This window comes from Aegilops tauschii, chromosome 3 (assembly GCF_002575655.3).
Source record: "Aegilops tauschii subsp. strangulata cultivar AL8/78 chromosome 3, Aet v6.0, whole genome shotgun sequence".
Taxonomy (NCBI): domain Eukaryota; kingdom Viridiplantae; phylum Streptophyta; class Magnoliopsida; order Poales; family Poaceae; genus Aegilops; species Aegilops tauschii.
In genome coordinates, this window is record NC_053037.3 from 528,810,627 (window position 1) to 528,829,500 (window position 18,874).

An 18,874-nucleotide genomic window follows, 5' to 3' on the forward strand; every position below is an offset into this window, starting at 1 on the left:
AGAGGCACACTAGTTGTTGTCATGTAGTCAACTAGTTGGAAATACAATGCACAAGCTAATAAGTGGGAAGAAAAATTGGAGGGAGAAGCTAAAGGAGATGAGAAGTAAGCTCAGAGACGGTTGTTGCTTCGTTGATCTTGTTGGAATTAGCACTGAAAAGTTTGCTCGATACAACAAATGTCAGCTTGCCTATTTCCTTATTAGCTTCTTTCTCAACATATATAATAAGTAAATAAATACGTTGTGTTTTTTTTTCTGTTTTTTTAAACATTATTAGCTCAGCACAAGCCACCAGAATATGCACACAAATAAACAAAGATGCATCAAATGATGTACAGGAACTTGCACTTGCCTATTAGTAGTTGTTGAAAAAAAACTAGCACTTGCCTATTTACAAGCGCCACTTCCATTCCATAGCCCTTCAGGCATTCAGCACCCGAAGCCAAACCCCAAGGTCCTGAAAGAGTAATGCACCCAGGAAACCTGCTATATTAGTAGGATTTTGTGCTGTATGTTTCTTTGGGAAAATGCACAGTTTGCCAACCATGCGGAAACAACAAATTTGGAGCAATATAGTTTATATTGGCACGTATTTATTTTCCGAAGCCATGAATTTTCACAAAACTTTGCAGTACCGAGCGCCACCTAAGCTGTGAGCAACCAAAAACCTAATCAACCACAAAGGAAAAAAGCACTTGGAAAACATGGTGGAGGATCGGGAAAGAAGATCGATCAATTACTCACCCAAGATGATGGACAATAAAGTAGTAAGATCTCACATGTGAGCACGAATATGTGCTTAAGCTGCCAGTAATGAATGGCATGCCAACCCTAAGCCAATGTTGGGGTCCCTCCTTCTGAATATATATAGAAGGCAGCACAGGCGCCATCGTTAATTTGCGAGCGGCAACACTCTCAAACCTTGACGCCATGTGCAACTATTTACATGGGCATGAGTGTGTGTAGGTCGATACCAAAAACAAAACAAAACAACTATCGAAAAACACATAGAATTAGGAAGCATGGGGAAAAAATCACATGCCGACGGGTGACTTCACGGAGCTAGACTGCTTGAAACCTTGAGAAAGTTTATCAAAGGATGTATTGCACGCAATTATCCACCCACATGCGGTCTCGGTGGAACGACTTAGCAAGCAATTTAGGTCGAGGGGCACACTAATCTGTTACGATCCTCCTAGCAACAGGCTGCTACTAATACTACACTCAACCAAGACACTTAGAAACGCACCCCACTGCTAACGTAGGACCCAGTCGTCTTTGGAGTACTTCATGGACGGGGCTGGGAGTCGAGCTGTGACTTGCCGGTATCACCAGCCAGGTCACTAACAGTAGCTTTAGTCTGAATGCTGCTCTGTACTTCTGCTGGTTTAGTTTCGACGATAGTAGCTTCAGTCTGAATATTGTCTTGCAGTTGCGCTGGTTCAGTTTCGACAGTTTGCTTCAGCTTATGTTTTTCTGCTTCTGCACGTTTGACCGTGGCATGATCTCGAAGCTTCTCCCAAAGATGCTGCATTCAGGGCGTGACATAGTCATTGTCATGTACTCAGCTAGTGGGAAGAAACCAGGGAGAAGCTAAAGGATCTAAGAAGTAAACCATTCCAAGTTGTTGTTACTGGACGATTAAGAAGAACGATTCGAGTTGTTGTCATGTACTCGTAAGCTTTGAGGTTGAGGTTGCTTCATTTAGTCTGTACGAATTAGAACTGAGAAGTTTGCTCGATCTACCCTATTTCCTTCTGAGTGAGGGGTGAGTGTACCAAGATTTTCTTAACAAGCCTCCAGCGTACACAAATAAACAAAGATGAAATTGTTAGGAATCGCAACTTAGTATTATCTCAAGGCCAAAGCCATCATATATACAAGTACAGGGGGGAGGCCAAAGGCCAAAATACAGAAAGCCAACAACCCCCCCCCCCCCCCCCCCCCCCCAAACTCATGGTGGATCTACAACACTGAGTTTGGAGAGGTAAAATCCATGTTGTGCTTTAGTCTGGGCCTTCGTGAAGAAGTCCGCTAGCTGTAACTCAGAAGGCACATACTGAAGAGCAACAACATGATCCTGCACAGCAGCGCGCACAAAGAAAGCATCAACACCAATATGCTTGGTAAGCTCATGCTTCACGGGGTCCCGCGCGATACTGATAGCACCTGTACTGTCTGACAGGAGTGTAGTAGGTGTAGTAATGGAAACACCAAAATCCTCGAGTAACCAGCGTAACCAAGTCACCTCTGCGGTGAGAAGAGACATAGCTCGCAACTCAGTCTCAGCACTCGAACGGGAAACTGCAGTCTATTTCTTGGTCTTCCAGGCAATGAGAGAACCACCAAGAAAGACACAGTAAGCAGAAAGTGAACGACGATCCGAAGGATCACTAGCCCAGGTAGCATCCGAATAGGCCTGGAGTTGTAACGAGCTGGAACGAGGAAAGAAGAGACGGTGAGAGATCGTGCCACGAAGATATCGTAGAACACGAAGAAGGTGACTATAGTGAACCAAAGTGGGAGAAGAAACAAACTGACTCAGGATATGGACGGGATAGGAGATATCTGGACGAGTGACGGCGAGATAGACAAGACTGCCAACAAGATGACGATAACGAGTTGGATTGGACAAGGGTTCACCATCGGAAGCACGAAGGTGAACATTAAGCTCCATAGGAGCCTCAGCAGTGCGCTCATCACTAAGAGCCGCCCAGGTAAGAAGATCCTGGATATACTTTTCTTGGGAAATAAAAAAGCCATCTGAGGTGGAGGAAACCTCAATCCCAAGAAAGTAACGAAGAGGACCATCAGACATAAGAAACTGCTCACTGAGACGGGCCTTAACAAAGGCAATGTACTTAAGATCGTCGCCAGTGATGATTATGTCATCAACATATAGAAGAAGAAGAGTGCGACCACGAGCAGAAAAGGTGGACAAACAACGCTGGATCATGAGCACTGGGAGAAAAACCAGCTGCAGTCACCACGGAGGCAAAACGCTCAAACCAAGCGTGAGGGGCTTGCTTGAGACCGTAGAGAGAGCGACGAAGACGACAAACCATGCCATCAGGAACAGAATACCCAGGTGATGGTTGCATATAAACCTCCTCACGCAACTCACCGTTAAGAAAGGCATTCTTAACATCAAGCTGAGACACAGACCAATGGCGAACAGAGGCTACGGCGAGAAGTGTGCGCATAGTGGTCATATGGGCCACAGGAGCGAATGTCTCATCGTAATCACGACCATGCTCCTGCTGAAAACCACCAGCCACAAGACGAGCTTTATATCGCTCAAGAGAACCATCAGAGCGAGTCTTAATCTTATAGACCCACTTATAAGTGATGGGACGAACACGGGGAGGAAGAGAAACCAGATCCCATGTGCTAGTGCGCTCAAGTGCAGCAATCTCCTCTGCCATCGCAAACTGCCATTCAGGATGAACAACAGCATCACGATAAGAGGTAGGCTCAAGGACAGTCGAAAGACCATATTTGGAAGGAGAATATCGATCAGGTTGAGGACAAGGCCGAGCTCGAAGACCATAAGTCGGCACACCAGAAGTTGATGGCGTGTCAGTGGACGCATCCACAACACGTGGACGACGAGTGTAATGGAAAGGAAAAGAGGGACGTGTAGGAATCACGGGAGGTGGAGACAGGGAAGGCGTCGGTGGTGAAGGTGGAGACGGGGAATGTATCGGGGGTGAAGGTGGAGACTCATCCGATAAGGGAGGAGAAGAAACTTTGGAAGAGGACGGGGCCATGTCTGCAACAACGGGGGAAGGAGAGGTAGGAATATGGGGCACGGAGGGAGGAGTATCAGGAAATGTGAGAAAAGTGATGTCCTCCACAGAAAAGGTCGAGGAGGATGGACGCGGGTAGAAAGGACGAGACTCATCAAAGGTCACATCCCGGGAAATACGCACCCGCCGACCGATAGGATCCCAACACCGATAACCCTTATGCTCATTGCTGTATCCTAGAAATACACACTCAATAGACTGAGCGCTCAGTTTGGTGCGTTCTCGTGGAGGAAGAAGAACATAGCAAACACAACCAAACAAACGAAGCAGCGAATAATCAGGGGAACGATCAAAAAGACGCTCGAAAGGAATACCACTCTGCAGAGCAGCAGATGGCTGGATGTTGATGAGATAGGTGGAAGTGGAAATAGCTTCAGCCCAAAAGTGAGGCGGAAGAGAGGCAACGATCATCATCGCACGCGTCGTCTCAAGAAGGTGACGGTGTTTGCGTTCAGCCACACCATTTTGAGCATGAGCACTAGGACAAGAGAACTGGGGAAGGGTACCCTGTTCAGCAAGAAATCCTCGCAGTGCACAAGAGATGTACTCTCCAGCAGAATCTGCACGGAAAATACGGATAGGAGTGGAGAACTGGGTATGAACCATGGCAGCAATTTTTTTGTATATAGATAAGACCTCACTACGAGAAGACATGAAATAGATCCAAGTGTAGCGAGTAAAATCATCTATAAAGAGAATATAGTAGCGATGACCCCCTTTCGAAGCGAAGGGAGCCGGACCCCAAACATCTGAGTGAACAAGATCAAAGGGACGCTCGGACACTGACTCAATGTGAGGATAGGGTAGCTGAATCTGCTTACCAAGTCTACAACCTAGACAATCCAACGAAGCATTACCAGAGACAGGCCCCAGAACACCACGATGAACTAAAGACGAGAGACGAGAACCACATAGATGGCTAAGACGATGATGTCACTGCTGAAAAGAGCTAACAGATGCGGCAATAGGGGTCGCGAGACTGGCGGTGGCATCGGAGGGAAGACGAAGCCAATCAAGCTCCCATACACCATCGTGGCGTCTAGGGCCAGCACCAAGCAGAGCGCCTGTGTGACGATCCTGAACAGAACATGAATCAAAGTCGAGATTGACCCTACAACTAGAGTCAACAATCTGACTACCTGAAAAGAGCTGCATGCTAAGTTGAGGAACATGAGCAACAGAGGGAACACGAAAGGAAGAAGTGCTAAGAGTGCCTCGACTAGCGACAGGGAGGGGCGTACCATCAGCTGTAAAAACATGAATAGGTGACTCAATAGGTCGAATGAAGGTCAAAGGGGAAGAATCATGAGTCATATGAAAAGATGCACCAGTATCAAGAATCCATGAGGATGTACCTAAATGAGTAGAAGGTGATCTCTCAGTGCCAGAAAACTTAGGTGCAGAAGCTGCAAAACCTGTCGGTGAGGAATCCCAAGCAGCAAGAAGGCATCGGAGCTGCGCAATCTCATGCGCAGACAGGGACACCGTGGTAGAGGTCGAGGTAGAACCACTGTGTGCAGAACCCGTAGAGGGAGTCGACGTAAGGCGACAATCACCAGGTGCAGAAGTCGTGGGAAGAGTCATTGAAGAACGACCAACATAGCCGGCAGAAGACGCCAAGAGAGTCGATGTAGAACGACCAGTAGCACCGGTGGAAGTCGCTAAAAGTGTCAAAGCAGAGCGACAACCACCGCCGCCAAGCGGGCGAGGACTCAGCACCGAGGGAAGGCACATGTGCGAGACAGGATCAATGTACGGTACACCGTCAGAAAACACCGGGCAACGAGGGAAAGGCGTACCCAACGAAAGCATTTTCCCTTTTTTCTCTTTTTTTAACCCTTTCTCCTTTTTACTCTTTTTTCAGATAATATATAACTAAACCAATCTGAACAGCTGCTCAAGCTCACGAAGGAAGCCCAGGGGATAAAACAACGGACGCTCAAACGACACACGGAAGCTCAGATCGAGTTTGGCAGCAGCGGAAGGCCTGCAGGAATTCCCAACTGGAGACGCGGACGACACTGGAGAAGCACCACACGAGGTCGGGTCCGTCCGACCAGCGAGATGGAGCGGAGCCGCCGCCGGCTGGAGGAGCAGCGACAAGCTGACTCAAAATCGAGCTCATGTGCATGCGCTCGATGCAGCGGATGGACGTCGGGCGCCGCCAAGGCCGGGCGGTACGGATGGCGGGATGGCGGCACGGACAACCGGAGGGCGGCCGGATGGCAGCACCAACGACCGAAGGTCTTGGAAAGAAGCCAATCCAGCGAGTAGCGCGTCCTGAAGGCGACGACGACCAGTAACGAAGGTCTTGGAAAGAAAGCCGATCCGGCTACCCGCAACGTGGATGCGTTGGTGTGCTGTTGCGTGGTGGTTTGCAGCAGCGCTGATATGGATGGATGCTGGTGGTGTGGTGGACGTGCGCACAGAGGACCGGCGATCGGCCAAAGAGAGAGAGGAACAGTGACGGCCGACGCAAGAATTTTGGATCGGAAGAGCACGAGTTGCACGTACAAAAAAAACCTAGAACTCTAATATCATGTTAGGAATCGCAACTTAGTATTATCTCAAGGCCAAAGCCATCATATATACAAGTACAGGGGAAGGCCAAAGGCCAAAATACAGAAAGCCAAAAGACATCATTAATATAACTCTAACAGAAACAAATATTGTACGGGAACTCACACTCTCCTATTATCAGGCGCCGCTTCCATAGCTAATCAGGCATTCACCACCCGAAGCCAGAAAAAAAAACCGAGGTCCTTCAGAAGAGAAGTCCAGGGTACATATCCTGTCTTTCTGATATCAGCTCTAACCTGGAGTTTCCGAAGACACCATCATGTGCCCTCATCCTCGGTTCTACGGACATCCGCCTCAGAGCCACTGCATTGTCAAGGATGCCCAGAGCAATGGCTGACACCGACTCAAGCAACATCACCGGGTCTCCTCGAGCAAGAAGGACGACACCTTCAAGAAGTGAACGACGCCATGACGCCGCCGCCGCTCGGTTTGGATGTTGGACCAAGGGTTTCCCCCGAGCATGAGGAAAAGAGTCAAATCCGGGCCAAAACAACGCCTCCAGGGAGGGAACTGTGCCCGCGGGCGTCGCTGTTGTGAGCCTAGGCCATCATGAAGCATGGATTTATCCCGACCCAAAATCATCGAGCCCAAAGTCACGATAGCTGCTCAAGCAGGCCGACCACCGCACCGGAAGGAGTCACATCTCGAAGCACATCATCCGCTACATCCAGCACCACCTAGCCAGTCAGGGACAGGCAACACAGCCCAAACCGGAGCAAGCCCCGACCACCACCACCCCTGCACCTGGAAGACGTCACGGCCAGATCAGAGCGTTGGGGCCCAAATCACTGCTCCACTACTCACCCTGGCCGACCGAGGAGGAGCCCGAGCATGTCCACCTCCGGCTGACCTCCACGAAGACCACCTCTGCCGACTGCCGCGCGTCCGCCCGACCAAGGCTCGGCCCGCCTGAGAAAAGGCATGGCGCCACCAGCATCCACCCAGATCCGGGCCCATCCGCAAGCCTCCGCGCCACCACCACCACCAAGCGCCACCCAGGGGCGGCCCAGCCGCCGAGAGGGACGCTGTCCCGCGAGCAGCACCAGCCGCCGGACCAACGTGCACCTCTGGGGGGGGGGGGGGGGGGGGGGGGGGGGGGGGGGGGCTAGACGTCGGTTCGTGCTTTCCGGTCACCTGAAAACTAATGGCCATACCATGAAAACTTTGCGCCTTTGATATCTAACTAATGCGACTCACATGGCATTAACCTACATTCATCATGTGAAATCCTTAATGTTGAACTTTCCTTCAGCAACCTCCTCCCTTCAAGATTTGTGCACCACAAAAACAACCTTCTACATCATGTAGTTGGTAGGGTAATCTTCCCTGATCCCAGAAGCTGACCTGTATATGTGAATTTTGAATAGAGCATCTCATCCCCACAGTGCGGTCCACCAGAACTCTGATGCACATGTGAAATGTCCGGGTCATGAGGCCTCCACTGACCAGTCTTTAGATTATGCAAATGGCTCCGCGCTAGCTAGGCTATCTCTTGCAAGTTCTGAAGCAAGAAAGTCTAGTTTGGAAGAAAGAAATGCTGGTTCTGATGAACAAGCTGTTGAAATATAGTGCATGACTTTACTGCATGTCTCTCTCCATCAGTTTGGATTTTTGAAGGAATTGGCTGGAGCATAAATTCAATATGGTATCCGAGTCAAGAGATCTCAAGTTCAACACCTTGCCAACGCAGTATCAAAAAAAGATTTTGCTGCCTACATATACCCGACATCTATCTAAAGAAACTAAAAATTATAGTAGTGATGCGTCTAGAAAGGTTGCTAACCGTGGGCTTTCTGTCGCTTCTGCCCCTCAAAGGGAAAATGTAATCATGCCAAGATTGGGTGATGTCTGCATGGAAGGGCCACTTGTTTGGCGGCAAACATCTGATCGTCATCCATGGATGACCTGGATGACCTGGATGACCAAACAACAATAGATTTTGCAGCATCGTTCTTCAAGTGGGTGTTGTGCCCCCTGTAGTCACGGCAAATTTGACAATTTTGACCTCGAAACGAAATAAATTCACAGAATGAACTGGGTGCGAAACTATTTCACACCCCTAACCCTTTTGTGTAGCGCCCGCCACGCCGGCGCCACACCCTACGGTGCAGCGCCTAGCTCCGCGGCGTTGCACCTCTGTCCACCGTGGCAGCCCACGGGCCCGCACCCAGCCGTGCAACGCCTCCGAGCTAGGCGCTGCATCTGTAATGTGCAGCGCCTAGCCGCTAGGCGTTGCACGTGTAATGTGCAGCGCCTAGCGGCTAGGCGCTGCACTGTGACTTATCCAGCCACTTGGCTGGGCCCCCCCTCCCCCACCCCCCCCCACCACACACTCTCTCACTCTCTCCCAGAGCTTTGCCCCCTCTCCCCCTCTCCCCCCTCTCAAATCTTCTTCCAAATCTTGCAAATTTGAAGAATTTGTCCGTGGATTTCGAAGTCAAACCCTCCCTCAAGGTAATAATCTCCGATCCCCTTGTTTTGATCGAAGTAAAGTTCTCCCATTGCTCATTTGTTGGTAGTTTGGGGAAACCCTAGTTTAGTTTGGATCTAGAGATTTGCATGGAGATGTGAGATGTTTGTTTGCCAATTTCTATGATTAGGCTTTGTTAGTATGCTAGGGTTATTCTTATGGGTGTTCTTATGTTGGTGCTAGGGTTAGGTTTAGGGCTAGGGTTATGGTTAGGGTTAGGTTTAGGGTTAGGGTTATGGTTAGGGTTGTTGTTTCATATATATATTAGGGTTTGTATTCGGTGTTAATCCATGGATTAGTACTCATGGAAGCAATGTTACCTTGTGTTCATTGCTTATAGGGATGGGAAGAACATGTGTGTTTGTTCATCATGGGGACAAAGACGCCTTTTTGAAAGGCAATAAAGAACCGGACCCGGATGAGCTTGACATTGTGTTTGATAGTAGTCCTAGCTATGCAGAGCTCTTGCAACAAGTTAGGAAAGATTTGAATTGGATGGACCCTAGTGATATCATTGAGTTGGAGGGAAGGCATAATGTTGGTTTTGGAATGCACATCCGTTGGAAGACAATGCGTGTAAACTCGGAGCAACGTTGGGTTGCATACAAGGAGACGGTGGCCGAATCACTAGACAAGGCTCTTGAGTTATTTGCAACGAAGAAGGTTGAGTCAAGTTTGCATTTGGACTTGAACCGGAACCCCTCCCCTTTGGTTGCTAGTAGCCCCCCACCCTTGAAGCAAGATGAAATTGTTGAACCTCTTTTGACCCAAGAAGTGAGGCCAACATTGAGCCCGTGTAGAAACAACCAAGATGAATCTTTGCAAGAGGACAACGATGAGTATGCGGACGATGACAATGAAGTTGATCTCCATGACAACAATGTGGGTGATCTCGACAAATATCATTTGCAAGAGACAATGGACCATTCCATCCCTTTTTCCCGTGCATATGCATCGGACTCGGATGACGATGGTCCCGATGAACAAGTTGATGCGGAGGGGTTCACAATGAAGGAGGCCGAAGCTTTCGAGAAGGTATTTGGTCCGGATCATCGGACTACATTGTTCAAGGATGTTAGTCTCGTGGATGAAGCCGTGGTAGATGGTGGCCAATGTGTAGCTCTTGGGGTTAGGCCAAGCTCTCACCGTGATTTGGTAGACGACAAGAACCGGATTGCTAAAGGTTCTAAGTTCGACAGCTTGTTGGATTTGAAGATGTGGCTCGGCAACTACTCGGTTACGCATTATCGTCCACACAAGGTGGTGCACTCGGACGTCAATGTGCGCTACACGGTTGCATGTGCATGTGAAGATGAAAAGGAGGTCCAACTTGGACTTACAAGAGGCCGTGGTGGTGGTAGAGGTCGTGGAAAGGAGGTCCAACAAGGAGTGGCAAGACGCCGTGGCGGTTGTCCGTGGATTGTGCGTGCAAGACCATGGAAAGGAGGTCCTACTTGGCATGTAGTGAGTTGTGTGCCAACTCACATGTGCCAAGGCAAAAGGGTGGATGGCAAGATTGTGTCCCAAGACCACAAACAACTCACGTCCGATTTCATCGCTTACAGGCTCTCGAACTCAATATCCACACTTCCAACAATGAGCGTCCAACATGTCATTGACCTTGTGAAAGCCATCTTTCATTACCAGGTGAAATACGGCAAGGCATGGAAGGCGAAGCAAGCCGCATTTAAGATGTTGTATGGTACATGGGAGGAAGCATACAACCGAATCCCTAGGTTGTTGTTAGCCATGGCCGCGACAAACCCGGGCATGGTTCATGTGGTCGAGCCTCATGGGCACCAAACAACGGTTCATGAAGGAAGGAAAGTCAGAGTATTTGGACGTGCTTTTTGGGCGTTCGAGCAATGTGTGAGGGCTTTCGAACATTGTAGGCCGGTCATCGCAATTGATGGCACGTTCTTGACCGGACAATACAAGGGCACCTTGTTGGTTGCGATAGCAAGTGATGCCAATAACCGGGTGTTGCCATTGGCATTTTCTTTGGTTGAGGTGGAAAACAATGACAACTGGGAGTGGTTTCTGCATCTTTTGAGGACGAAGGTGTTACCCGCTCAAAGGGAAATTTGTGTCATATCGGATCGGAATCAAGGAATTCTTAACGCCGTGGAGATTGACATTCCCGGGCATGCTCCGTTGCACCATCGATGGTGCATGAGGCACTTTTGTTCGAACTTCTATAGGGCATGTGGCCTTAAGGAGTTGGCTGATGATCTTCAAGATTGTTGTCTCGCTTTCTCCGATAAGCGCTTCGCCACTTTGTACAACAAATTGCTCGCACACAAAAAACTTGATCCCGGGGGTCAAGACTTTCTCAATAGGCACATTCAATACCGGAACAAGTGGGCACGTGCTTTTGATGAAGATGGCCGGAGATACGGTCAAATGACAAGCAATATGGCCGAATGCTTCAATAGGGTGCTCAAAGGTGCACGTGGATTACCCGTGACGGCAATAGTTCAATACACATTTGACAAGATGAATGCGTACTTTGTAAAGTACTCGATGGAAACCGATGCACAGATAGCGGGTGAGAACCCACGGAAGTACAAGTACAAGTTCCCACCCAAAGTTGATGAATGGTTGCTATTTCAATCACGGAAAGCGGACTCAGAAGAAGCTATATTATATGATAATGAGGAGTGGAAGTACGAAGTGAAAGAGCCAGGAGGAACCACAAACGATGGCCGGCAACATGGAGGTCGGGCTTTCAAGGTGTTGTTAACACAATGTGATTGCACTTGCGGGAGGCCATTGTTGCTTCATCTCCCATGCTCACATTTGTATGCCGCCGGCCGCGTTAGGAATGTGGACATCAATCACCCACGCACCGTGAGGGAGTCCCAGTTCTCAATCATGACGGTCAAGAAAACATGGGCTCCCCGCTTTCACCCATACTTTGACCAATCACAATGGCCGGAGTATCATGGAGTTCAACTATGGCCGGATCCGGAGTTGAAGGTTGTTAAACGGGGTAGACGTAAGACAAAGCGTCTTAGAGGCGACATGGACGGATGGGGCCATGGTGGGCGCCGCGAAGCGGGCAACGACCAATTCCAAGAGCCTCGTGAGAGCTCCCGTTGTGGGGAGTGCAAAGGTCATGGCCACAACAAAAGAAAATGTACGAAACCAAGGAAAAGGTCCAAGAAAAATGATGCAAGCACAAGCCAACATGGAGCTACACAAGGGAGCCAACCAAGTGGTAGCCAACCTAGTGGTCGCCAACCTAGTGGTAGCCAACCAAGTGGTAGCCAACCTAGTGGTAGCCAACCTAGTGGTAGCCAACAAGTGCCAAGGCAACCAAGTGGTACCCAACAAGTGCCTAGCCAACCAAGTGTTAGCCAACCTAGTGGTAGCCAACAAGTGCCAAGGCAACCAAGTGGTAGCCAACAAGTGCCTAGCCAACCAAGAGGTCGGCAACTTGGACTTACAAGAGGCCGTGGTGGTGGTAGAGGTGGTGGTGGTGGTCTCGGCCGTGGTGGTGGAAGAGCTCGACGTGGTGGTAATGGCCGTGGTGATGGTCTCGGCCTTGGTGATGGTCTTGGCCTTGGTGGTGGACTTGGCCGTGGTGATGGACAAGCGCAAGTTCGTTATAGAGGAATGTTTGGATACCTAGATGGACCGTTTCCGTATGTTCCTCACTAACTATAATGTATCATATGTTCTTGTTTTTCCATATGTTCTTCTTTTTCATATTTGCTTCCATTTGTTCTTATTGTCCTTACTAACCATTATGTTCCACTCATTGTAGGTATGGCGGCTTCCCAACCCAACAAACCAACGATGAAGGAGGATGGCGAAGATGAGATGGCCGGATGGTGGGAGAAGGCGGCGAAGAAGCTTAGAGAGGAGGATGCAGCCAAGCTAAAGAAGAAGAAGGAAGAGGAGCTTGAGAAGGAGAGGAAGCGAAAACAGAGCGCGGCAAATGCGATGCGCGCTAGGGAGCAAGCGTTGATGAGGCAAGTTGAGGAGGCACAGAAGAAGCGTCAATAGAATTTTGAAGAAAGAACCATGAAGCTTTGGGCAATTGCAGCTGAAAAAGAAGAGAGGGACAAGCAGATATTCATGGAGAGGGTGGTTAAGGAGGCTCACCTCATAAGAAAAAGAAAGGAGGAAGAGGAAGAAGAGAGGAAGAAGAAGAAGGGAAAGGGGCCTTCCTCTACGCAATAGAGCTATGTCTCCTCTTCGATTTGCTTGTGAACTACTATGTCTCCTCTTCGATTTGGTTGTGAACTACTATGTGCCGTGAACTACTAGGTCTCCTCCTCGATTTGGTTGTAAGAACTACTATGTGCGGTGAACTACTATGTGTCCTCCTTGATTTGGTTGTACGAACTACCATGTGTCGTGAAGTAGTATGTGTTATGAACTACTATGTGTCGTGAAGTACTTGGATGCTGCAATCTACCATGTGGCGCCTAGCTGCTGTTGCTCTCTGGATAGCTAAAAAATTCACTAAGTCCAAGTCCAAGTGCCTCAAACTATAAAGTACCTTCTGTTCTGGCTGCATAGCTACAGACGATAGATACGTGCATGTGCATGCGCTAATGGCCGGAGATTACTGCCTAATTTTGTTATTTAAGCCCATAGTCATGTAGTTTTGCACGCATCAAAGCCCAGGATGCAACAAAAATAGCCCATCTACCTGATGCCCACATATATATAGACGATAGATCGTGGACTCCTCGTCGTTCGTTAGGTCTGTTCTTGCCTCACGAAGATCCATCTATCTCGCCGCCAGGACGCTAGGACGTCTGCCGCTGGCCCCAAGTCGCTGACCATGGACTTGATTGCTGGCTTGTCGAGACAGCCGAGTACCCCGCGAATACGGCGGCTGCCGCTGATCGCCCTTGGTCGCTTGCGTACGCCCACACACAACCAGATAGTTAGGCAAGGTACATACACAGTATTATCCTATATATACAGAAGTTTTGCTAGGATGATGTAACCCCTTTTGCTTTTGTTTGGCTGTATACTTTGTTATTTGGAAAACAAAGATAATTTTTCACGCTAGTTGCCTCAATCTCAAATTTATGCTAGTGCCGAAAAAATTGGATCTAGACATTGCTAATAGTGACAGTAGAGCTATATTTTTGTTTAAAAAAAGCCAAACAAAGTATGGCAAGTTTTAAATATTTTTTTCAGAAACTAGTACAGTGCAGCGCCTGGGGGCTAGGCGCTGCACTGTATAGTGCGGCGCCTCCTAGCTAGGCGCTGCACAAACACTTAGCAAAATTTTTGCCTGAAACTGGAGGCATACCTTCTGTTGGTTGCTGGATACCTACAGACATGTGCAGCGCCTAGCACGGAGGCGCCACACTCTATCGTGCAGCGCCTGAGCGCTAGGCGTTGCACTATACAGTGCGGCGCCTCCAAGCTAGGCGCTGCACATGTCTGTAGCTATCCAGAAAAGCAACAGAAGTTTGGCTAGTTACAGACATATGCAGCGCCTAGCCCGGAGGCGCCACAGTCTATAGTGCAGCGCCTGCGAGCTAGGCGTTGCACTGTAGAGTGCGGCGCCTCCAAGCTAGGCGCTGCACATGTCTGTAGCTATCCAGAAAAGCAACAGAAGTTTGGCTAGTTACAGACATATGCAGCGCCTAGCACGGAGGCGCCACACTCTATAGTGCAGCGCCTGCGTGCTAGGCGTTGCACTGTAGAGTGCGGCGCCTCCAAGCTAGGCGCTGCATATGTCTGTACCTATCCAGAAAAGCAACAGAAGTTTGGCTAGTTACAGACATATGCAGCGCCTAGCACGGAGGCGCCACACTCTATAGTGCAGCGCCTGCGTGCTAGGCGTTGCACTGTAGAGTGCGGCGCCTCCAAGCTAGGCGCTGCATATGTCTGTACCTATCCAGAAAAGCAACAGAAGTTTGGCTAGTTACAGACATATGCAGCGCCTAGCTCGGAGGCGCCACACTCTATAGTGCAGCGCCTGCGCGCTAGGCGTTGCACTGTAGAGTGCGGCGCCTCCGTGCTAGGCGCTGCATATGTCTGTAGCTATCCAGAAAGCAACATAAGTTTGGCTAGTTACAGACATATGCAGCGCCTAGCACGGAGGCGCCACACACTATAGTGCAGCGCCTGCGAGCTAGGCGTTGCACTATAGTGTGCGGCGCCTCCGTGCTAGGCGCTGCACAAACACTTAGCGATTTTTTTGCCTGAAACTAGAGGCCTACCTACTGTGCCTCGTCCCCCCCTCTACTGGCTCTTTTTCAGCCACAGTTCAACAACTAGTATAACAAACATTCAGGTACGGCATCATTTCTCCAAGTATAACAATTAGTATAAGAAACAAAGGGTTCACAAAAGACCTCATTTCATAGAAATGACCATCACAATAAGTTCCAGTTTACCATAGAGCTACCACCACTCCAAGTTCAACGACATAAAAGGTACGACCACTCCAAGTTCAACGACATAACAAATCGCACTCGAAGTTCAACATTATAAAAAAACTAAGATGACTAGTGCTTTCCACGCTTGCTGGGTCCTCCCCCCCCTCTTGACGCTTATGTTCTTCACCTTCCTAGGAAGAGGAACCCGCTCCGGCTCCGGCTCCGCCTCCGGTTCGACATCGTCATCCAAATAGTCATCCAAAGCCGCCATCCGCGAGGTGCCGACCGTCCTTTTGCCTCTTTGGGTGAAGTCTTCAGGTGTGTACTTGTTGATTCCCCTCCTAGGCTTCAACTCGTATGCAGACCGAGCCCGGTACGTCCCCAAGGTCATATCATCAGCAACCTATGCATCAACAAAAGATATGGAAAGACCGTGTGTGAGGATATAGTTAGCAATGCATCAACAAATGGATATATATCGTCATGCCATACCTCTTGGGTGACCCCACCCACATCCTCATCTGTGAAAGGTTCACCATGGCTCTGCCCCGAAGCGGGATCTGATGGTGTCGCCGACCTAGACCGTTCTGGTGATACATACTCGGGGTCACGACAACTGAAAAGGTTTGATAGCCGCCTTAACTTTTGGCCCTGGCGCTGCAACATGTACAAGTTAATGAGACATGGAACGTACCAACAAATGTTAAGTGCTAGTTTGAAGGAGATGTGAACCTTAATGAATTCTCGAAGTGCACCTTCCCCATCGCTTTTGCCTGTCGGGGTTGTTTCCAGAATAGTCTCGGTCTCGTCAGCTGCTTTCTTGATCTGGGCACGCTATGAACAGAAACGGTATCAAAGTGTTAGGCAAGCGAAGATGTGAAAAGTGCGAATGGAAAAGCAAAAAGGGCTAACCACAAAGTTCATCATTGGAGCTGAAGGGATCACCGAGTTGCCTTTCCTGACTAATGCGTTGTACTGGTGCTGGGCTACCTCATCAAAAACGGTGGGTTCTTCCAGAATCTCCTCAGCATACGCCGGCTGGCATACCTCCACGCGGGTACTTGCAAGAAACCATGCGAGATAGTTGTTGACGCGATCGGGCAGTGCTCACGAAGTTGGGCTTGTTTTCCAGCCCTTGCTTGCTCCACACTAAGAGCGAACTGCACGACATACTTCCTGTGATGGCTGGCCCAATCCTTAATCTTCCGCTGCTTTTTCCTATCCAACCTGCAAGTTAGAAACAAGATATTAGCATCATCGAAACCGTCGAGAAGCTGCTAAGTGCTCAAGGTTAATTATATCTTACGCGTGTAGCAACTTGTCCGTGTCCTCCCACTCCGGCGGGTGTGGCTGGAACAAACCAAACTGGCGGAAAACCCGATGTGGCAGGTGAAGCTCAACCGCCCAGTTGCATATCAGTGGGCACCGCATATGCCAGAGATCCCTATCCCTAATGCACATCGGACTAAGCCTGAACTCTATAGGGTTACCAAAACTCTCTCCTTTTCCATACGGCTCCCATTCCACCTGCAAAATGGGATTGAATGCAAAAATTGATATCGAGTGAAGATACAAGCATGATAATCACTTATGCAAGGTCGGTTCACCTGCTCAGGCGTGATCGCGTCCAGCTCGCTCTTGTACAACTTGTACATTACAGAGGGATCATCCGTCGTCTCATTTAACACATCCCACTTGTAAGCCCAAGTGGGGAGCCGTAGTGGGTCGTCTTTATCGTCCCAATCCTCGTACTTCACGGTCTTAGGTCGTCCAACCGGCAAACGCTCCCAGCTCCATATGGAAAGTGCGAGCAGACAACCACCAATACCTCCAGTGTGCCTACAACTGGCATCGTCCAACTGCACATAAAAAAGAACATGGTCAAATTTGCCGCAAGAGCGCATTGATAATGTATCAATGAAGTGAAAAGGAAACAACTTCATACCTGTCGATACAAGTAAGCTAGTGTCGCCGAACCCCAACTCCATTTGCTATCGAAGACGGTCAACGCCTTTAGCCACATCCATGGAGCATTCTTGCCTGTGCCATCAGCAAACATTGTCCTCGATACCACGTACCACATGTAGACACGAGCATAAGTCTTCACCATGTCCTCATTAGCATCATCGGGGCAATGAGCGAAGTGCGATGATATCCACGTGAAAGTAGCGCCCGCTGCGACTCTTTCCTTCTTCTTATCTTCCCTTTCTGGCTCCCGAGGCTCCGGAGGAACCATACCGATAAGGGCTTGCATCTGCGCGCGCCACCCTTCAGAATCGGTGTTCATACATAAAGGATTGCCATCGATAGGAAGACCGGTGATCATAGCGATATCCTGCAGCGTCACGGTCATCTCCCCGGTCCGAAGATGGAAAGTGTGTGTCTCCGGCCTCCAATGATCAATAAGCGCGGTGAGTGCTGCAGCATTGTTGGGTGGCGTCGACCGGCGGACCAACTCAATGAAAGGGAGAAGTCCTGCCTCCCTAACATAAGGTGTGTACCGCTCATCATAGCTCATCCCTCCAAGGCTGATCCCGTGAGACCGAAGCTTCAGAGGTGCAAGCTCCTACAAACAAACAAATCATAACATTACATATGGGGCATTTGTGTTTGAACAAACATACGAAATTCATAACACCGGCCACTTTCAGTATTACCCGCTGCTGCACCGACATAGCGTACGACCGGTGTTGATGGTCCCAGTGATCATCGAGAAGCCAAACCATCCTAACAATTTCAACAAAGCATTCTTGTCAACACGATTATCTTTTCAATTCAAAAAAACTAAAGTAGGCCTACTACATGCAAGATCCAAAGCATATGGTGCTTCCCCCTACTTGGGCCTACTTCATACAAATAACATGTCAATCTATGTATCCAAACTATAACATGTCAATCTACTTCTCCATACAAATAACATGTCAATCTACTTCTCCATACAAAAAACATGTCAATCTATGTATCCAAACTATATAAATAACATGTCAACCTATCTATCCAAACCACATTCTAATCTAACAAGGGTTCCCCAAATCTAATATACGCAAGATTCAAACAAAAGTTGCCCAAATCTAATACATGCAAGATTCAAACAAGGGTTCCCCAAATCTTCAAAATATAATATTTTCTATGGATAGAAAGAAGGGGATCGGAGGAGAGTACCTTCTACGATGGATTGGTGAACAAATGCACGGACCAAATCGTCGGATCGGAAGGATTTGGGAGAGGGGATTGAGAGGGGGAGTGCAGATGGCCGCCGCCCTTTTTTCTGTAACTGCCAATGGGGAGGGTGGGGGAGGAGAGGGCTGGCGCGTTTGCATATAAGTCACAGTGCAGCGCCTAGCCGCTAGGCGCTGCACATTACACGTGCAACGCCTAGCGGCTAGGCGCTGCACATTACAGGTGCAGCGCCTAGCTCGGAGGCGTTGCACGGCTGGGTGCGGGCCCGTGGGCTGCCACGATGGACAGTGGTGCAACGCCCCGGAGCTAGGCGCTGCACCGTAGGGTGTGGCGCCGGCGTGGCGGGCGCTACACAAAAGGGTCAGGGGTGTGAAATAGTTTCGCAACCAGTTCATTTTGTGATTTGCTTTCGATTATAGGTCAAAATTGTCAAATTTGCCTGTAGTCACACTGTCTCAGTCAGGAACATCACGGGCAAG

The 18,874-nt window shown here is 49.2% G+C and overlaps 1 pseudogene; it reads left to right on the forward strand.

The window, feature by feature from the left end:
• LOC141020562 (U-box domain-containing protein 4-like) overlaps nucleotides 1-18,874 on the forward strand; it is a 28,395-nt pseudogene that overhangs the window by 9,370 nt on the left and 151 nt on the right.